The 20129-nt window shown below is 38.0% G+C and overlaps 1 long non-coding RNA gene across 1 annotated transcript in view; it reads right to left on the bottom strand.

The window, feature by feature from the left end:
* Window positions 1–20129, bottom strand: part of LOC110392557 — a 62723-nt gene that overhangs the window by 14087 nt on the left and 28507 nt on the right. Inside the window, exon 4 of the long non-coding RNA XR_002434477.1 lies at window positions 4849–4975. This is a non-coding gene — a long non-coding RNA (uncharacterized LOC110392557). The remainder of the gene's footprint in view (window positions 1–4848; window positions 4976–20129) is intronic.

Genomic DNA, 20129 nt, shown 5'->3' with positions numbered 1-20129 from the left:
TGGAAATAGATGGTCTCTAAGGTCTCTTCCAACACAAACCATTCTATGACTCTACAGAAATGGTCTGCAAAGAGTGAAGACTTTGGAACAGAATTACAAATGTTAGAGATGTACATAGTATGATATGAAAACTAAATAAATCATTAAAAAAAGTTGATATGTGAGGTGTAAATAATAAAATGGCTTTGCAAATTCTGAGTTAATTTTAAAACATGTAAAACAGATCAGGACAAGTCATAGAATAGAATCATAGAATTAGCTAGGTTGGAAAAGACCTACAAGACCACCCACTCCAACCATCCACCTACCACCAATAACCCCACTAAACCATGTCTCTCAACACTATATCTAAACGTTTCTTGAACACCTCCAGGGACAGTGACTCAACCACCTCCCTGGGCAGCCCATTCCAGCGCCTGACCACTCTTTCAGAACAGTAGTGTTTCCTAATGTCCAGCCTAAATCTCCCCTGGCGCAACTTGAGGCCATTCCCTCTCATCCTGTCACTAGTTACAAGAGAGAAGAGGCTGACCCCCAGCTCACTACAACCTCCCTTCAGGTAGTTATAGAGAGCGATAAGGTCCCCCTGAGCCTCCTCTTCTCCAGACTGAACAATCCCAGCTCCCTCAGCCGCTCCTCATAAGACCTGTGCTCCAGACCCCTCACCAGCTTTGTCGCCCTCCTCTGACACACTCCAGGGTCTCAATGTCTTTCTTGCAGTGAGGGGCCCAAAACTGGACACAGCACTCGAGGTGGGGCCTCACCAGGGCTGAGTACAGAGGGACAATGACTTCCCTACTCCTACTGGCAACACTATTTCCGATACAAGCCAGGATGTCATTGGCCTTCTTGGCCACCTGGGCACACTGCTGGCTCATGCTCAGCCAAGCATCAACTAATACCCCCAGGTCTGTTTCCTCCACACAACCTTCCAGCCACCCTGCCCCAAGCCTGTAGCATTGCCTGGGGTTGTTGCGGCCAAAGTGCAGGACCCAGAACTTGGTCTTGTTGAGCATCATCCCATTGACTTCAGCCCAGAGATCCAGCCTGTCCAGATCTCTCTGTAGGGCCTCTCTACCCCCAGGCAGATCAACACATCCTCCCAGCTTGGTTTCATCTGCAAACTTACTGAGGGTGCTCTCAATGCCCTCATCCAGGTCATCAATAAAGATATTGAAGAGGACAGGCCCCAGCACCGACCCCTGGGGAACACCACTTGTGACCGGTCACCACCTGGATTTAACTACATTCACCACCACTCTCTGGGCCTGGCCCTCCAGCCAGCTCCTTACCCAGCAAAGAGTGTAAGTCAGCACTGGTAAAATAGTGAACAAAACTTCCCAATTCCCTGAATCCAATATAGTGTATATTTATGCTAGAACTTGATTATTATCAGAACTACATTAGATTGCTCATCTAAATTTCCCCAGAACATACATTTCCACCATATGAAAAAGCTGTGTTCGACACTTCATGCTGTGAAGCATCTCTTTATTCTTCCACCTAGCTTGCATATAGTGATAGGTTTCCAGCACGCAAGGTTATTCTAGCAGTTAGCAACTGGAAAGTATTAAAGTATCCTAGCTAGACTATTAGTATTGTTGTAGAATGCAGGATGTGGTGCAAGGTTCCAGAACGGGACAGATTCATGAGCCCCCTCCAGTTGCTTTCCACTGCTTTGGTAATGGAAAGCAGCCTTAAACCCACTTTAGTTGAACATTTAATCTGAGTCTACGGTTATTTTGCACTGTCTGTCAAGCACAAAGCAGCTGGAGCCTACTAACAAATCTGGCTTTCTATTTATGTATTCTACTGGTGAGGGATTAATTTTCAGACCATACGCAATTGCTTACTGGTGAGAAAGGTTTTTATACTTTCCACATAGATATTATGCAATATAACATTTTAAGAGGGTATAATGCTACAAGCTGTGAGTCATTCAAATCAGACACACACAGCAGTATAGAGTCAAACACTTTCCTCTTCTAATTTGAAATTGTTTTCACATACAATAAATAATACTTTATCCTTGAAGGGTTTTCTTTCTTTCTTTCATTTGTGGAAAGACCAGATGGGTCTCACAGGTCATTCACAGTTAAGAGAAAAACAACATTTAAAAAAAAAAAAATCCATTTCAAGAGGTGAGATATCTTGTATTCTTTACAGGAAAATAATTATTTACTTGGATGAAAACCTTTTGTATTCCAGTGTAATTGTTAATATCTGTAGGGTGTCTTGGAAAATGAGATACTTTATATCACAGAGTTATAACTTATCCCTGTGCATAAGATCTGAATTTAAAAAAATGGAGCAGATCTTAAGGTATCATGCAGGGAGGAGATACAAGGAATACAACTGTGAAATCAGTGAAAAAACCTCAAGTGATAACAAGTGGACAAGACAAAATTATTTCACAGTGGGATTGGGGTAATCGCCTGATGTTTTTTTGTTTCGTTTTCGTGTTACTAGGAAAGAAATATCAAGAAAGAGGTTTTCTCTGGACATCACGTTTTATAAAGAATCTTCATCTATTTCCTGCTGTTGCAGTAAAAATAGTTGCTAGTGGAGAGGTCAATCAAAAATGGCTTATTTTTATCTGGCTAAAAAGATTGTGATTTTTTTTGCAATGTTTTCTAAAACTATGACTTTGGTAAGTTGTTTTACATACTCCGGAAGGGAGTACAAGTAACAAGATTACAATCTTAGGAACATTTTATGAAGGGGTGAATTTCCACCCCCTGGTCTGAAGAAGCCAGATATAGACATGATGAAAACATGAACAAATATGTGCATTTACAAATAAGATGTACATATTCTTTATGGCATATTAAGAAAATTCAGAAAGACCTTTGACTGTCAGAACTAAATAGTTTATATTTTCAACAGAGTACAGAAAGAATATGAACAAACTACTGTAATTTATCACTATTAATGAAAAATAGGTCCCTTTTAATGGGTGTACGCTGCCACAGTTTTCAGTGCTTTCAGATATGAAAACTTCTTTTCCTCAGAGAATCAATCTGCACAGGAACATTCCCACTGGCACAGGACATGGAGACATCTGATTTTTATCAGCCTTGGCACAAATCTGTGTAGCCTCAACTTCTGCAGGTCAGAGAGCTCAGGGCAAGAGAAACCTACTATTCAGGATAACACCGCACAATCTCTGGATCAAGTTTTGAATTAGATAAACTGTGTTACTGAAGTACCTCCACATTGGACTTGCTGTAAATGAAACGTAGGGGTCTACTTTCCAAATCAGTGGGAGAAGTGGCACAAGAAAGAACACGAAAGAAGTTAAATAGAGAAAATACCCTTCAGAAAAATGATCAAAAATGATACAGGGAGACATGAGATTCAAGACTAACACATATTGAAAAAGAAATTAAAGAGTTAAATGAGACAGAGGTTAGGCAGATAAGCAAGACAGGAGAAGTTATGAAATTATGGAAGTAAAATAATAATAGTAAAAAATTTGTAAGAATCTTGACCAGATGCTAGGAATTTGGGAAGGCAGGAATGACAGTGATTTAGCTTCAGTGTCAACATGGTAAGATTAAAAACTTCATAGTGTTCTGCATGAATTCTGCTTTTTCTTTCAGTTTGCTTTCCAAGCTCAGACCAGTACTCATCAAGCACGAATTACTGTCTCATGCATTTCAGTCTTATGAGATCCACAAAGCTCCAAGTTTGGCCCTGGGAGAATCATAAAAGGGCTTGGGCTGGAAGGGATCTTAAAGATCATCTAATTCCTATGAACTTGCAGTAGGCATGGTTGTCTCTCAGCAGGTTGCTGAGGACACCATCCAACCCGGCCTTGAACACCTCCAGGAATAGGGCATTCAGAACCTCTCTGGGAAGCCTGTTCCAGTGCCTTAAAGCCCTCTGAGTAAAGAACTTCCCCCTAACATCTAACCTAAATCTCCACTCTTTTAGTTTGAAAATATTCCTCTTTGTCCTACCATGTAAAAAAGTCATTCTCCTCCTGATTATTAGCTCCCCTAAAGTACCTGAAGACCACAGTCAGGCCTCCCTGAAGCCTTCTCTACTCCAGTCTAAACAAGACCAACTCTCTCAACCTCTCTTCATAAGAGATGTGCTCCAGCCCTCTGATGATCTCTGTGGCCCTATGGACCAATTCCAACAGCTTGTGCTGGGGCTCCAACACCTGAATGCTCTGGATAGGGCCTCACAAGGGCAGAGTAGAGGGGGACAATCACCTTCCTGGCCCTGCTGGCCACAGACAAGCTTACATCTGGTAATACTGTGATCAGAAACTTAGTGTCTGCTTACAAATTGCTCTTCAGATTCAGTGCCACTCTACATATCTAAAAACAATCTGGATGACAGATATTCTAACAATTACTACTTTTTTCTTTTTTTTTTTTTTAAATTCTTACTACTATTTTTATTTTCTTTTAAACAAATGGAAAGTCATCCTTCTGCATTAAGACCTGTCATGCTAAGTCTATAAAATAAGTGTTAATTAAGCTATGCCAGAGAATGACCTTAACTGGTGTATTTCACCTGTTAGATATTCAAAAGGGCAAACAGGCAAATATTTAATATGAATGGAAAGGCAACATGCCATGATTAATCCGGTGAAGCCCTGGTAGTCAAAAGACAAGTATGTATTTGACCCTTTATATCACATTGAAGGGATAGCTTTTAATGCTTAGAAACACAAAGCATTCCTTATGATGTATTGAAGAGATTACAGGATAGGATAAAGATGACTTATTTCTTCTGATATGCATTTTTCCCTCCAGTTCTTTCATCTTCAAAATGCCAGTGCTAAAAATATCTTTTGCTTGTTACAGTAATACTCATATAGAAGTTTTCACTTACATTTCATTCAATATTTTCCAAAAGAAACTAGCTGTCTATGGATTAGATCCAAAGCCCATTGATGTTAGGAAGTCTTCAGTGGGTTTTGCCTCAGGACTTAAGTGCATGGAAAAGCTCATGACAGTACCTGTCAAGAATAATTTGAAAGAAAGATTAATATTTACAGGCTATGAGTAACAACTGGCAGCAAGTAGTTAGACCTCTTCCATTGAACCTCACTCCGAGGCATCTGCACCAAACCCAGAAACTTGTGGTTGAAATTACAGCACACCTTTTGGAAGCTATCTAGCCATCCTGCAAATAAAATATGAGGAGTACAAGACCTCATCTGATTAAAAAAACCCAATAATTTAAGTAATTTAATTTCTTAAAAAAGTAGAAGTTGCACTTTGTTTTCCATTTCAAGTTCTCTAGGTTCAGTACAGGGAATTACTTAATGTTTTTGTCTGGTAAATTAAATAGCCCTCTATCATCAAAAACATTCTTCCCATTTAGGTACTTGCAGAACATGATCAATTTATCTTTAAACTTTCTGGACAATAAAGAGAATGGATTGCAGCACAAAGAAGATCTTCTTGTCACAAAAGGAAGAATGAAAATATTTTGCACAAATAATTTGCAGCAGAACAGCTGGAAAGCTCATCAGTTTATTCTTACCACTCAACACAGTGTACAAGCTCCCCTGGACCAATCACATGCAGTCATGCAAAAGGAATTGCTAACAGCAATTGTAAGGGTTGTTTTTTTTTCCTCCAAGTTAAGAAGCTTCGTGCTACAAGGAATAAAGTAAGGCAATGAGGCCTTTGGTGCTGTGACCTTAGTACAGTGACTACTTTTGAGAAGGAAAATATCATTAAAATTTCCACGTATACATATATACGCACATATACATCACCATATATATGAAATTAAGTTTTCATTAATGAGTTCCAAAGCTGAGCAGACAGAAAAATCCTTGGGTGTTAACATTTCAATACTAAAGCAATTTCTACATATGAAAGATAGCGAAAGTCAGTTTCAATATAATATCCTGTCACAAATATCTTCTTTCCTTGGTACTAGAATAGTATTACTGCACATTGGTGTAGCAGTTGCAATACAATGTGCCATGGTATTTACCATTTTATAAGAAAATTATATTTGCTTAGAAGCTAGATGTTTTTAGAAATGCAGCAACACTTAGAACATTTGTATTCTATCACATTAAAATCATGTTTGAAGTAACGCATACATTGTATGACAAAGAACAGAAATATTTTTGGACAAAGAACATGGCTATAGTTAGATTTGATTCCTGAGGACAAAGTGATTTTTTCCAAGCAACAACTATTCACTCTTCTTTTACTAGTCTAACATTATTTCTGGTATTTACATATACCAATAAAATCAAGCAGAACAGAATAACTTTTTTTTTTAAAAAATGAATTGTATAAACTGTTATGAAGATAACACTAATTCTTATGTTTTGCTTGCATTAAAATAGGACTGTCATAATAAACAATTACTATAGCAAATATTTATCCTAGCTTCTTTGTGCATCAAACATTCCTTTCTATTAATATAGCTACACTCACACACACACACACACACACACACAAGATCTGTATTTTAAAGCAATGATTTAATCATAAAACAGCTAACAGGGTGTTACTGGAATAATTTACCCAACTGATTTACAAAAGTGTTGCAGAGTATTATTTATTAGAAGAATATAAGCAATTGAAGCAGAATTTTTAGGATTTGAATGGCCTTTTCAATCAATTTTATGCATTTTGGTAAATGAGTAATTAAGTTTATCACTATAGCGTGACTGCATTTTTTTTATCATTAAATTTGTGTCTAGAAAACATGAAAGAATATTAGATAAGTTTGCTGAACTATTTCCTGACTATGTTTTTTCCTTTCCAATAAATTTAAAAATTCTAGAAGGAAAAAGAAATAATTTATTTGAATGGGCAATACACACTAGAAAACCATCTCAATTATGCAAGATATTTTAAAAATTGACTCTATCCAACATGTAGGTTTGCTGCACTAGCAAAGCAGACATATGCTTCCTATGCTTGCTGAATTTTTCTCACTAGGTATAAAAGTCTCCTTCAGGATACAGACAGAAGGACACATATGTATTGTTTAGCATTAGAAAAGGCATCAGAAACAAGATCAACATTTAACCAAGCTCCAGCTATTTACTTACATTCTTTTACTCAGATTTTATACATTTTGAATACACCAGGTAAGAATATGTATATTATATCCTCAAGTTAGTAGTTTGACTGTAAATTTAACTGCTGAAATTAATTGAAATGACATTTCCTTGTAATCAATATCTCAAACTTTTGAATCTGCTTACAACGCAAGGATTATTATATATTATATTATATATATTAAATATAATATATTATTATTATATATTATAAATAATGAATATTACTTCAATTTGGGATAATTTAAAAATAAGGAAGTTGCTCACTACCTTTTTTTTTGTCACACTTCACAGACAAAAAACAACTGATCAAGACTTCAATGTTATGCTTTAGTACACCACCCACAGTCCTGAATACTTGAGCTGTTTCAGCACAAGTCACTGTAAATACAAATATCAACTCAAAATAAATATTCTATGAAACTGCTCTTAGGCAGTAGATATATGGACTTGTAGTTCACTAGTCTACAAGCAAAGATGATGTTAAGAATTCATACAAACTTATGTGGTTTTTTTTCTGTGAGATAAACTGTTAGAATGGAAAATCAATTGAGAAAGGTCGAAGTATATCCCTATGCTTTGAGGCATGGGGGATTCTTTTTCTTACTTTTAACAATTCCACCCCCTTCCAATCATCTCTTCTTACAATGGAGTTTTTGGCACCTCCACTATAGAAAGAGATAATTATCTATTATAGTCAATATAATACTAGCAATATAGGAATATCACTCTCACTTTAGTTCTCAGTTTGCTCAGAGGGAGATACATCTTTGGGGAATATTCCCGAAGGCATCAGAAGCGTCAGCTCACTTCTATCTAAGACTTCAAATACGGACATAATTAGGCATCAATTACACAATATCAGCTTTGTGCAGATATGAAAGAGAGGCACACTTAATTTTTTAATGGTTCAAAAGATGTACAGCTTTGTTATGTTGCTGTGGTCATCTTCCTTACCACATGATATAAGCCTAGCCAAGCGTAAGATAGACAAATTCCAAGTTTGTTGTCTTACTTGGTACAGATTCCATACGTCTTTCATGAGTACAGCACTACATATTTGGCTAGCTACCTGAACTGAAGAAATCTGGATTGTGAGAACTGTCAGACTAACTGGCAGTGATGTTTGGAAAACAGTTTCTTCCTGTTGTTTATGTTACCTAATATACTTTGTTCTAACGAGTTCATCAGAAACTCCCTCCCTCTTTCCAGAAATGTGAACTTGGAAGAAACAACACCCACGGAGTACATTACAAAACATAAGAAAGTTCTTTTCTGTACAGAATGACAGAACGTAATTTATTACACCCTTAGATTCTCCTGGTTTTGGATATTGTTTCTTTGGGTAAGAAAAACAAAAACTTTACAACATTACAGCTAAACTGAATCGAGAAGATTGGACTGCACTCAGTTTGATACTAACAGCTATGTGTCTGTGAAGCACCACCAACCACATCTTTCACATACCATTGCCCATTTTGGGAAACCTATTCTCTTCAAAAAGCACTCCCATGACATCAAACCAATTATTTAAAAAACAGTGGTTTTAATCATCTTTTGAGATGTACTCAATCTCCCCATCAGAGACACTTTTTCTTCATGAGTCTAGCATTACAGCGTAAGAAGATTCTGAGAGGAAAGCACTAAAATCCTGAACATTTTCCTGGAGAAGCATTTTTAACTCTCAACAGATGTCACTAATGCACCTGATTTACGGCAACATGCACTTTTACATTTTGTCATTCCTATTGACTTTCCATTTGACACTCTCTAATGGGCAATTAAGGTCAACTAAAGCTTAATCAATTAGTCTGCATTAATTGGTGGCCAGAACTACATTTTTCTTGTGATTTCTTACATATCCATGTACCGTACATCTTTCAGGTTTCCCCAGAGCCCCCCTCAAACATGTTGCTTCAGAGCAATTATAATGAGTTAGGTTGTCTTTGTTCAGCAAAATATTCTCCAGGAGCAGCAAACAGAAGATAGATTTGGCTTTAAAATATTCCCTGTTTCTATCAAAAATATCATTTTCTCTCTTGCTTATTGACAGTAATATTAATAAAGATACATTGACAGAATGGCAGGTAGGAAGACAGGCAAAAAAAGTCCTGTTTTACAAAATGCTGCCATAAAGGAAAAAGAGTAAATGCATTGCGTTGCAGCCTACGAACATTCCTCTTCACATACACTTCCTGGGGAGAGTAGACTACGCATGGATGTTCTGAATCAGATTGTTGATTGAAGAGGAGAAAAAATAAAGATCTTTTCTACCTTATAAAGATATGACTAAACCTCTGTTGGATAAGCCTGTTCACAATTCCCATATTTTACTCTACCATGTCATGCTTTCTTACTTCCTTTCCCTACCTTACCCTGTTAATCTACACTTAACTAGTTTACTCTTAGTTATCCCTAGCCTCTCCACTGAGAGCATTCTGAACTTCTCTTCTTCTGCGAAACACAACTGAACTTCATAGAATCCTTAGAAAACTTAGTAAATTCCTAATTTCAAAAGTCTTTGCAGAGTCCATTCTTCTAGTCCCATTTGTGAGCCATCCGCGTAAATGACTTGCCACTGTCTTATTTTCTTCTGAACAGACAACCCAGAATGCATTGCCCAGCTGCTATGTTCTGTGTGTTCTGGTCTGTCCCTCAAAAGATCAGCAGACACAACCAGAAACTTGGTTCTATCATGATGACATAAGCTTGGCCACCAACATATTGAGTGTTGCCTTCAATTTGGGATTCACCATATATGCATTCGGTCTCATTATCCAGATGATTAATGAAAATATTAAATGTGACTGACCCCAGAATGTATTAAAGAGACAGTAGTAGAAACTGACTGCCAGATGGAATTTGCCCCATTGATTATAGCTTATTGAGCCCACCACTCCACTCAAATTTATAGCCACCTATATAAACTATATAGTCATCAAATTTAATAGTTTGTAGCTCAGCAATTGAACTATCAAGATTCACTGGGAAAGTATGTAAAAATCCATACTAGAGTCAAGGTTAAAAAAAAAAAAAATACTGACTGATCTCCCTTTGCCCATTCAAATCATAATCTTGTCATATAAGCAATTAGTATGGTCAGCTACAACTTGCCTTTGTTGTTAAGTTTGTGCTGATAGATTTCAGTCACCTTGTCCTTTGTGTGTATAGACACAACTCTTGTAGCATACTTCTTCTGAAGATGAGTGGGAGATTGATCAATTATCAGAAACAAGGAACCTCTCCCTTGCCATCATCTTTTAAAAATGATAGAAAGAAGCCATGCAATGATATCAGACAGTTTCTCAGCATGCTTGAAGAGATCCCCCTGAGGTAGGATACACAGGGACGTGGACACATGAGAGTTATGTTACTGGAAGAATCCATAGCAGTGACATTCAACCTTTTCAGTGTTGTCGTTACGTCTACTGTCCCACTGGGCAGTAAGCACACAGATTCCTTGATCCTTCTTTTTTGCTGCCAGTTTCCAGGAATATTTTCAATCTAATAGCGCTCCCTTTTCACTCAGTAAAGCAGTATTGACTTGTGTAGACAGCAGTAACCACCTGGAAATAACCAACAGTCACTTTCCTAGAAATCTCATTCTACAAGTGCAGAAACAGTATGTTTGCATGAGAACACTCAAAGAAAAACACACAACCAATGGTCTCTGAAAGCTTGATACCCAAAGGTAGTCTAAGACTCTAGTTCAAGGGCTTCATACAAGTAGAACAATTATGAATTTTGTTGCTATAGAGTCATACGCTGCTGAGACACACTGATGGCATATGTCATGAAGCTAATGAAAATTGTCCATGAAAAGGAATGTACTTATTCCTTCTGATGACATGGGTTAGAGCATTTTAATTTTTGTCAACCAAGAAAGCCACATCAAATTTCATGGATATTCCTGCCAGATCTCCTTCCAACCATATCCTCAAATTGCTTTTTGTGGCACTCCCACCATCAATGAACACCACTCCTACGCTATCTGTATTGTTAAATAGTAATCTGTGATAACATCCAATATCAGTGTGCTTTATAAAATGGGGAATGTGTGTGGAGAATGGCAATATGCAAGTTATTTCATTTTAAGCATTGTCTTTTGGTATTAACTGCACAAAAAAACCCCTTCCTATTCGCTATACCTACTACTGACAATACACTTACAACACAGCAGTACTTTGTGAAGGTAGAGGATGATAAAAACTTTGCAGAGCTTGTCCAGCCATTCTGAAAAAATGCTTTCTTGAAATAGCTAAGAAGCAAATAATATTTTCCAACTGAAAAATTGAGAAAGTTAATTAGCATTTATTTTAGCTGTCTTCTAATCCAGACACATAAACAACATAAAATGCCAGATCTTACTAAACATACAGTCCCATTTGAGACCTCCATCACCTTAACACATCAAAATTAAGAACAGGTGTCCTATTCACAAAAAGATAATATGTAAAATCATGGACCATCTCCAAGCCTCACTAAGAACAAAACCAGAGATTAGGTTGATCTCTTCAGATTGAGGCAAAAAAAAAAGATTTTTAATTATTTTTATTTAGTCACCTTAGCAACAATGACCGGTGTTCTCTGTGGCTCTGTGTCTCTTATTGTGCAAGATATAAGTTTACTCCCTTTAGGCCATGCAAGAGAAAGTAGACAACTGATTGGTCATAATTTCTTTCCAGCTATTACAAAAACCCATAAATAAAAGAGAACTGAAGGAGAAATGCAGAGGCACAAGCAGAAAAAGAGAGGATGTTCAGAAATGTTCAGAGCTGATGGAAGCCAGATACCTCTGACAAAGTTTTGTGCACTGTTTTTATACAATGTGAAAATCAGAATCACAGCCCAGCCATGCACAGAGCTCAACACAGCCAACAGTGGTGCCCCTCATAATCCTTTTATGGGTCCATTCTTTACCATATCACATTATAGGAGGAGGTACTTCTCAGTGATGCTCATGCTTCTCAAAGCACAGCCAAGATCAAATCTGTCATCAAAAAGGCAAGGAGAAAACTATGACTATATATCTGGCCACTCTCACCGGAGCCTACAGAAATATTTTAAGCCTCCCAGACTAAAAGTTTCCTGTATTTTCCATAGAACAGGGTAAAAATTTAAACACCAGATCTCAACTACTTATTTTAACAACTAATGAGTGAGGGATTCAAAATTTCCAAAGAGCTACTTGCCCATAACTTGAATGAAAGTAATCAGCTTGTATTCTATCTAGTCTACTCTATTTCCTATGATAGTAAGGCAAAAGTAGAAAGGAAGGCAAGAGTGAAGAAAAAAAATTGCTTAGTTATCCTTTTTTTTTTTTTTTTAAAATATGGGGAACTTGCTGCATACATCTTCAAAAAGGATTATGTCATGAACAGTTCATTAAAATACGTGCAAGTTTTCAGACTGAGAATAGAGAACCACTTTTTGGCCTGTCTTGAAGATCGCAGAACTTTGTTTGAAGATATCATACACGTCAGACTAAAAAGTCTTTGAGTGCTGAGTAGAGCAGAATGCCAACGAAAAGGTGAAGGATTGTTAAGAAATCAATTGGATGAATTTATCTATTCAAAGGTGGATGGCTTAATCCAGCAACAAGCAAAACAGTACTGAGTTTGTAGTTGGCTTAATGTTCCTTTACATTATCAGTTTTCCCAAATGCTTGTGCAGCAGAGCAAGAAATGTGAAGAAGGTGCAAGAAGAGGGGGAATTAATTCCATTAGAACTAAAAGGTTGGGTTGGAATATAGAACCATAGACTCTCACTTTGTTGTGTTTTTTTAATCACTGAAGTAAATTTCAGTATGATACTTTTTCCTTATCTTACAGAAAAACAGACTTAAGGCATCTGTGAAACATAGGTCTAAAACACAACTATTTATTTTCAAAATAGGGTGCTTACACATTCCATTTTCTTTTTATTATAATAACCAAATTCTATGGCAAGATTTTATTTTCAGTGACAATTCCATGCTGGTTGTTTACAGCATGAAGGACTGAAGACAGAACATGACAAGTAGATATTCCTACTGGAACCTATCTGAATTTACCAAAGTGCCACTTTGAATGAAAACATATCAGTCCTGGGCCATTTTGCCTTTTGAGAGTGCATTGAGGGTAGAGATTTCTCAAGAACACTGTTTTTGTAGAAAATTTGTATCACTACTTTGAACTGGGGTTATTGTGGGATGACTTTTTTTCCCCCTATCTAGAAGTTATATCCATCTTCACCAATGAAACTGAAGAACAAGGAGACATGCTCATACAAATTAGCACTAGTTACAGAGATGAAGATACAACAGTGCTGCTCAAGCTGTTACAAATAGTTCAAACTCCTAAAGCTATTACCTACACTGGTTAAGTAGCTAGCAACAGCACAAATATGGTCTTCCATTCTGCACACAGTTAACTACATCAACAATAGATTTAACCTGAACAGTCTTGCAACTTCTAATAAAAAGGACAACCTTTGTTCTTGGAACTGTACATAAAATGTCGCTATGCTTGAGTGTACACAAGCAAAAAAAAAATGAGTTACCTTGTGCAGTGTGTGCATGTACCTAACTTCCCCCTAAAATCTCTACTTTCATCTTAAATTTATCAGATCCACCCAGAAGAACCTGTGCAGTAGAGAACTGACAGGAAAATATCAGTGTGACTGCTTATTAACTAACGAAGGTCCAACCAGTCTTGTTTTCAATCTTCCTGTTTCCTACTAACAGGATTAGATGAAAGAACAGGAATTTCATGTATAACACAGCATAACTTGTTGCACCACACCTTCCTTCCCCTGCATTTTCTCTTCTTTAGATTAAGAGGCTTACCACAAAAAATAGCGCATTGTGAAAATTAAATGCCAGTAATGTATGAAATCTTGCAGCAAAAGCAGCAGAATCCGAGGAAAAAAATATATATATATCCATTGTTAAAGATGAAGTATCTTGCTGAAAGTGGCAGAATTTACATACATAGTATATTTTTTTTTCCTAATGTTGCAGTTTGTTTTCCTTCACCTGGAAAACAAAGTTCACGTGGAAGTTGATGTAGCACTAGTCACCTCAGCTTCGTTTTTATTATTGAATTTAATAAAGTAAATTTTCCCTTTAAAAGAATAATATTTGAGGATCCAGTTAAATCCTGTTCCACCATATTCTTCTTCATATCTCTTGAAAAACTTGAATGGACAAGAATGTAGAGAATTAAATTAAGGTTTAGAAAAATCTAAAGACAAAGACTTAGGAACAGAACAATGTAGCTATTGCATTTGTATACCGTTTTGTTCTGTTTTCTAGCAATGAAAATATTGCAAGAAAAAGTCTAAACTACAGAAGCATCAACTAGTGTGGATGAGTAAGAGTATGTCAGGGCAGATTATGTAACCAACAGATAAATGACCCCCTCATCTCAGAATCAGATCAACCTCTCCTCATCTGTCTTCTCATAAGAAGGCGGCTACAATATTGCAGAAAAAAAATGCTCTAGAATTGCAGAACTGGTAAGTATTCAAGTCAGAATTGAGGGTTTTTTTTCCCCCATGAGTCAATGTTTTAGCAACATCATTACAATGAAATCCCTGCATAATCACAGAAGAAAGTGTTTCCAGGCAAATTTCCCCACATGCAATTCCCAGAAGACCTGTCCCAAACATACAGGAAGAAAATCAAGATATAGGAAATGTTTTAATTAAGCTGGTACTCTACTAACTTAAACCACCTGGGAACTACTATCAACAACTTATTCAGTTCAAATTGTCATTCTTTAATTGTTTTACCTAGTAAAGGGCTGTCCTCAGCCCCCAGTCTTCCACAGCTGGTCTACAACCTGCTGTGGGTACTACACCTGGTCCTCTTTTCAAGAAGGGCTGAAAGGGCAGCAAAAAAAGGAGTTGTCTCCTTGCTGTACTAGAAGTCAGATGTTCCAGCTTTGTTTCTTACTTCTGTAGGATTGCCTTCCCACTTGTTCATATGTCATAAATCTGACCTAAGTTCCTATCACAGAACTGAATCCCTGAGCTGTTGTGGAGAAAAAAAAAAAAACACAAACAAACAGGAAGAGCTGAATTAATTTATTTGGATTTACCACAAATAAAGGGTTTTGCCAGGCAATCCTTTGTGGGAATACAAGAAAGACTATTCAGAGTAGAAGCCGCGGAGCAAAATAAACAGCAGGAGAAAGCAAGGCTGAGAACCAAGGACATCTCCAGAAGAAGAGAAAAACAAAGTCAAGTAAGCTGCATGATCTCCCCATGCTAACGACCCTGACTGGAGGAAGAGCGCGTGGCTAGGAACGACTCATGCTCTGATTGGATAAGTGCCTGCATGCACAGTTAAGGAGTTGTTGTGGAATGTTTTGTTGACATGTAAAGGTGGGTGGGAAAATTAAAAGAGAAAATTTATGAATGTATATAAGGAATGTTAAAACCTGTAATAAACAATTTGGATCATTAACATCTGAGTCCATGCCTCAGACACTACACTCCTTCACCCAAAAGATAATTGTCAAGATGAGCAGAAAAGATAGGACTGACTGGACACAACTCATTGAAGACTTGCTGTCCAGAGCGACAAGGATTGCTGCGTAAAGCAATCCAATGTTACCACAAAAGAGTTAATTAGCAAACGTTTCACTCACCAGATCAAGCAGTGATGAAACACTACTATTTCTCTATAAAAGAGGTCTGTTTTCCTCATTGTTGATATACACACAGACATGTTAGCAGAAATGAAATAAGTAAAAAATACCAGTTGAGCTATACAGTGAGTATGTGCAATTATCATAGGGTTTTTTTCCCTAATCTTTATGATTCTGTCATGTACTCCAACCATCCACCTACCACCAGTGTTGCCACTGGCCATGTCGCTAAGTACACCATCTACCCTCTCTTTAAACACCTTCAGGGACAGTGACTCCACCACTTCCCTGGGCAGCCTGTTCCAGTACCTGACCGCTCTTTCTGAGAAGAAATTCTTCTTAATATCCAACCTGAACCTTCCCTGGCACAGCATGAAGCTATTTCCTCTTGTCATACTACTGTCACCTAACAGTAGAGGTTGACCTCCTGTAACACAGCAGTAATGTCCTAGGCAGCAGAAAGTGAGGATTCACTCAAATGCAACAGCTGTGGGCACAGAAATAAAGAAAAGAAACTGCTTACCTTCAGAAGGCCTCAGGTACACAGAGACCTCCTGTGAGAACCTCACACCCACACCCACCCCCCACCAACCCTTATATGAGGTTTGAGGTCTCCACCCCTCCTGGTCTTTCAGGCACATTGCTTACACCTGCACTCCCCTGGGTTGGCCCTGCCTTCCAACCAGGTGCTCAATCACTGTTTCAAGCTGTGACTCAACATTTCCACTACACTTCCACTTTACCACAACCTCCTTCCAGGTCACTGTAGAGTGATACGGTCTTCCCCGAGCCTTCTCTTCTCCAGACTAAATAATCCCAGTTCTCTCCCTGCTCCCCAAAAGACTGCTCCAGACCCCTTACCAGTTTCATTGGCCTTCTCTGGACATGCTCCAGGGCTTCAATGTCTTTCTTAATAAGGGGTCCAAAACTGGACACAGTACCCAAGGTGTGGCCTCACCAGAACTGAGTACAGGGAGATGATCACTTCCCCACTCCTGCTGACAGCACTATTTCTGATACTAACCAGGATGCTATCAGCTTTCTTGGCTACCTGGGCATACTGCTTGCTCATGTTTGGCTAAGCATCAATCAACACCCCCAGGTCCTTTCCCTCCGTAGAGTAAATATATGTATTTACTACAGAGAGGCTTAAAAAAACAAATCACTACACAGACAAGAGTCATAAGGATACTCCCAACAGTAGCACCACACTGAAGAGCAGGAACTTAAATTCCCTCACGTCGCTGACAGCACAACAGTGTATGCATGAAGTGTCCAGAATCATAAACCTTGTTTTAAAGTTTAGAGTATATGCTGCTGATTAAGAAAATATACCAAGTTAAATATATTGATATTCTTCTAATAATGTTAAGTCTGCATAGGAACCTGCCTGTTTGGAATACTGAAGAACATCAAGTTAGCAGGCTTTAGCTGAATCTTCCAAAATGCACTGCGTAGCAAAATACAGCAGTTATCAGGCAATCTAGTATTATAACTCAATGTGGAAGAAATGCAGTAAAAGTATCTGTTATTTTGTAATAAGTTACCTGTGATCTCTAATTTCTGAAGAGAATTGGAGTGGAGGAGTTAAAAGGTTTAATCCAACTGTGAGGCTTTGATCTGCTAAAAAGAAATTTTATAGCTGAATCTGAAAGGAGTCAGAGCTTCAGTCTGCTTTTCTTTCTTCATTCTTGTTCTGTTGTCAAGCAAAACTGGCACATGCCAGTCCTGTGATGGATTTGACTGAAAAGCCTTTATTTTACCAGAGATTTCCAAGGTATTATCTTGGATGGAAACCTGCTATATAAAACATCTTTATTTAACAAAGCTTGACATCTTCAGCCCTCCAAGATTTCTTTCTTAATATGATGATGTACTTGCAGAAGAAGGAAGATGGCAGATAAAGGAAGGAATTAGCTGTAATGTTTTACTTAGCTTGTTATTTTTTTTCCTTTTGCTGTACTAGATTCAAGTGTTTTGCAATGTAAATTCAACAACAGAACACCAATCAAATATCTAAAAAAATTTCATAATTATCTAAAAAATAAAGTTAGGTTTTTTATTTTAAGAGATACTACACATAGATTTGCAAATGAACCAGGAAAACTCAATATCCCTATATCCATGCTACATTTAAGCTTGAAAGATTTCACTTGGCTTGTGTATTCAAAATACCATGGTTTATTAATAGCATTATCACATGCCGGTGACATTATATTGCTTCTGGAGGAAAGGCAGTAATTAGAAGGTTATCTCAATGTTCTAACCCTTAAAATACTAAGAATGTGTTTAAATAGATGTAGAGAAATAGCAAGTGTCTTAGCTGCTACTCAAAGGCTCAAAATCACTGTTCACTATCAACATTAATGCTCTGAAAAATTCAATTAGAAGGATTTCTTGATATTTAAAAACTTCATAGCCTTCACAGCTCAGTGGTCAAGATGCAAGGCCAGTAGTTTTCCAGATAGCAAAAGAGAGTCTCAGAAGATTTTTATTAAGATTTTTTAAGAAACTGATGAGAAAACAGATCAGAAAAAAAATAAAAAAAAAATACAACAATCACGGCCATAGAATCACAGAATTACCAAGGCTGGAAAAGACCTCCAAAATCATCCAGTCCAACTGTCCACCTATCACCAGTATTTCCTCACTAAACCACATCCCTCAGTACAACATCTAAACGTTTCTCAAACACCTCCAGGGATGGTGACTCAACCACCTCCCTTAGCAGCCCATTCCAATGCCCGATCACTCTTTTGTAGAAGAAGTTTTTCCTAACATCCAACCTGAACCTCCCCTGGTGCAACTTCAACATGCTCCAGGGCCTCAGTGTCTTTCTTGTAGTGAGGGGCCAAAAACTGAGCATAGAACTCGAGGTGTGGCCTCGCCAGGGCTGAGTACAGAGAGATTATCGCCTCTCTGCTCCTTCTGGCTACGCTATTTCTGATACAGATGTAAAGAAAGACAGATGTAAAGAAGGCATTGCCTGAACCCAGTTAAAGCTGTTAATGATGTAAGTTTTGTGTAATATCCTTTAGAAACATGCCTTCAATCTTGTACTGGTGTGACTCTCTACAATGGAAAATAAGATACTTTGAATGCGTATTCAAGCAGCCAAATGCTTATCACAAGAGGCATAATTGGTGGTCACCTAATACACAGTTTTCCTTTCCTTGGTGGACAATCTAATTGTTAGTTTCAAACTACCTCTGACTGCTGTAATACTGTCCTTGCCTGTCGTTTCTCTCAAAAAATAATCAATCTATATCATTACCTGCTTAGTGATAGAACTTCTTGCACTTGCTACACTTCCAGAGCTTTCTTTGGCTCTATATTATTCACACCCATTTTCACTTTTCTCCTCCACTGTCAAATTCTCAGAAAAACATTACTCTTATAGTTAAGCAATCTACCCAAACACTCAGATTTAGTTAACAGTAGTGCCAAATTCTCAGATCCTGTTTGTATTTCAGCATTTTCTTGTTCTTGTTTAGCACCACTGCACAGTCTCTTAATCAAAGTAAGTTAAAAAGGAAAGAAGAGTTAAGAAAAGATCATTATTATCATAGAATCATAGAATCCTTAGAGTTGGAAGGGATCTTTAAAGATCATCTAGCCCAACTCTCCTACAATGAAAAGGGACATACACAACTAGATCAGGTTGCCCAGGGCCTGACCCAACCTTGCTTTAGAAGTCTACAGGGATGAGGCATCAACCACATCTCTAGGCAACCTGTTCCAGTGCCTCACCACCCTCACTGTAGAAGACTTTTTCTTTATATCTAACCTAAATCTGCCCTCTTTAAGCTTGAAAACATTTCCCCTTGTTGTGGGCCCACTGCTTAAGCCTGTCTAGGTCCCCCTGAATGGCATCCTGTCCCTCTGGTGTGTCAACCACACCCCACAGCTTGGTGTCATTGGCAAACTCGCTGAGGGTGTACTTGACCCCACCGTCAATGTCACTGATGAAGATATTGAAAAGTATCGGTCCCAGCACTGATCCCTGTGGGACACCACTCATAAGTGATCTCCATCCAGACATTTGTCTTGGCATCTCTTGCCAAGTTCAGTTCAAGCTAGGCCTTGGCATTCCTGAGTCCATCCCTACACAGCCTAGGAGATTCTTTATAGTCTTTCCATGGTACCTGTACCTGTTTCTAGTGCCTGTGCATTTTCTTCTTGCTCTTCAGTTTGACCAGCAGGTCCTGGTTCAGCCATGCTCATCTCTTGTCTTTCTTTTCTGACTTTCTAACCTGGGGATGGAGAGCTTACGCACCCTGAATAAAGCCTCCTTAAAGATCTGCCTGCTCTGCTCTGCACCCTTGCCCATGAGGACAGTTTCCCTGTGTGTTTTGTTGACTAACTTCCTGAAGAGCTGGAAGTTAGCTTTCCTAAAATTTAGCATCCTAATTTTACTCTTTGCCTGCCTCATATCACTCCAG

Source organism: Numida meleagris, chromosome 1 (assembly GCF_002078875.1).
Source record: "Numida meleagris isolate 19003 breed g44 Domestic line chromosome 1, NumMel1.0, whole genome shotgun sequence".
NCBI classification, from domain to species: domain Eukaryota; kingdom Metazoa; phylum Chordata; class Aves; order Galliformes; family Numididae; genus Numida; species Numida meleagris.
Note: the sequence above shows the minus strand (reverse complement) of the source record. Positions and strands in the feature narration are given on the sequence as shown.